Genomic DNA, 2,710 nt, shown 5'->3' with positions numbered 1-2,710 from the left:
TTAAAAAAGAACGGAGGTAGTAGTACTAGCATCTCATCAAGACGACTCGTGTCCTTACAATTTGGCAGAAACCGTTTGAATTTATCTACCAAAGATATTCCGTAAAGGAATGTATCAATAGAATCAACATTCATGTTGTGTGGTCAAGGAAATTATAGTTTCATCAAAAATTGTTCCACTTAAAAATTGAACGTAAGTTCTTCTAAATAATTTGTTCTTAGATAAAGTTCATTAATTATTTGAGACCAATTATTTATTTGGGTTATAATATTAAGAATGACAAAACGAATTGACTTGTTTAACCTGTCTTTTTCTAAACGGGTAGTTGAGATTTTAAACATGTCACTAGTAGGTTGTCTGCCCCACCTAACCCTCTAAAAATTGGGCGATGAACAATTTGCTAGAAATTTTTAAAAAAAAAACTATTTTTTCATTTATTTTTATAAGTTACAATCAATTTTCTAATTTTCTCCTCCGTAGATTAGAGAGATATAAAATCCATTTAATTTAATCACTTTTGTTTCATTATTTTAGTCTTATGTTTTTAACAGTTAGTCAATTAGTAACTCATGAATTTTTTCTCATGAATTCTTTACAACAATAAAATTGTCAAGGATTAGTTTCACTAGATGACTATCTTGAGTTATCAACTTGGCTATGATTATTGAATCACCTTAGCAAATCATTACAAAATTCTCTAAATTATTCTTGCCCTAATTCCTTAGTGACATAATCGTCAGTTGTAAAATAACCTCTAATTCTTGGTGAAATTTATATTAGAATTAAGCATGAATGAACGAGAATTCTTAATTGGTTTCAAGAGTTTGCATCTATTCATACACTACAAAGGCAATAATTTCTTATGCCAAGCGTTTATAAATTCAGCTTACGTTTGAGAATAGAAACCCTAAATCAATTTAAAGGGGGTTAAGCGATAAAAAACATTAAGAACAGAGATAAGAAAAATGATTCAGTAAACTTCATCAATAATCAAAATAAAGTAGTAGAACAAAAGTCGTTATATAGATAATCGCATACCTAACGATAGAAAAAATAGGCACTCGTGGATTAATTACAAAGAATAAAAATGATTGAAAGAATTACACAAAAAGGTAAGCGATGAGAAGCTTCAACTTCAATTTTCTAGGTCGAACAACACCTTTTCGGAATCTCTCTTAGTATTTCTCTTTCCAATTTTTATTTAAAAAATTTTGAGCACTTCAAAATCTGATATTTAGGATTAAATATAAATAGGCAAGTTGAAACGCGAAGTTGCGCCCTGGCCTAGGTGCAGGTGATGTGGAAGTGTAAATGACTTCTAGCACCCAGACACAACAATTTTGCGCCTAGGCGCAAAATGGCAACAACACTGGTCTTTTGAATTTTGATCTGCACCCAGGCGCAACTAGTTGGGCCGGGTGTAAAATGTCAGCCTTGACTTTCTTCTTTCAAAATTGCATACTTGTAAACTGACTTTCATGGTTGACTTTCCAAAACTCATTAGACATCTTATAACTTATGAAACTTAATGTAAACCTATTAAAATATAAAAATAAACCAAATGCTAAAAGGATTGTTTGGTTAGGGAAAAGTCAATATAAATCATGTTCTTTTCACCCTAGATATCTTATGATTAGAATTTATACTCTAAAGTGACTAAAAATAAATATAAATTAAGAAAACTAATTAAAACAAAGTCTAAAACTAATGAAAAAATAATATAAAAATGATGAACAATCACAGGCCTGGTGTGTGTTGGCCTGGGTAAATTGTGATGTGCAGCTGGTCGGCTGCTACTATGGTTTTCTTCAATTTGTGATGAAGTATTACCATTTTTTATAGAAAAGCGGAGAATTTTGGGTTTGGGCTAGGGAGAGTTGGGCTTAAGAGATCAGATTTGAGGCCAAGAGAACTTTTTGTAACAATGGGTCGGTTTGGTTACCGATTGGCCCAAAATTACCACCCTAACCGAACCGAGTGAACCCAATATGATCGCTGCAACCACCCAAGAACTCAATCGAAAACCCACCCTTTGCACAAAAAGCCTTGGTTTAGTGTGGGTTGGATTGGTTTGATCCGGAAATGCACACCCCTAACTCATAGTATTGCTCGAATCTCCTTAGGCCATCCACAACAGAGCTGCTTAAATTGAATTCATATGTCCACATCATTCATTTTACCGTAATACTTAATAAGCACTAATTTCTCCAATTCAGCACCTTAAAAGAAATTATTAAATAGGTCCCATAAATAATTTTATATCATTACAATTCAACAAAATTTATTTATTTTATTAACATTTATTAAATGGGACCCATAAAAAATGAAGAGAGAGAGGGTGCTTCCATAGCCACCTTTCTTCATAGCCACCCATGTATTTTACTCCACAATAAGGGTGCCTATTTAATGTGGTACTAAATAGGTGAAACATGCATTCACCATTGTGGATGGTCTTATGTCATTCTTACTCCCATAATTTTTATGATGTACCACTCACTTTGTACCTGTCAATTATTAATGTAATAAAATAGTTTTGACTTAACTAAAAAAAAAATTCAATGTATATAATAGCATCTTTAAGAGATATATGAATGATTAAATTAACAAAATTACCAAAATTCAAAGTTAACCAATCTTGTTCCATGAAAAAAAGCACTAGCCAGAGTGTATTTTATAGTTTATACCATCCATACAATATTAGTGTTAATGT

This window comes from Medicago sativa, chromosome 6, assembly GCF_051527215.1.
Source record: "Medicago sativa cultivar Bolivia chromosome 6, Bolivia_mono, whole genome shotgun sequence".
Taxonomy (NCBI): Eukaryota; Viridiplantae; Streptophyta; class Magnoliopsida; order Fabales; family Fabaceae; genus Medicago; species Medicago sativa.
The sequence above is the reverse complement of the archived record's forward strand: the minus strand, read 5'-3'. Positions refer to the sequence as shown.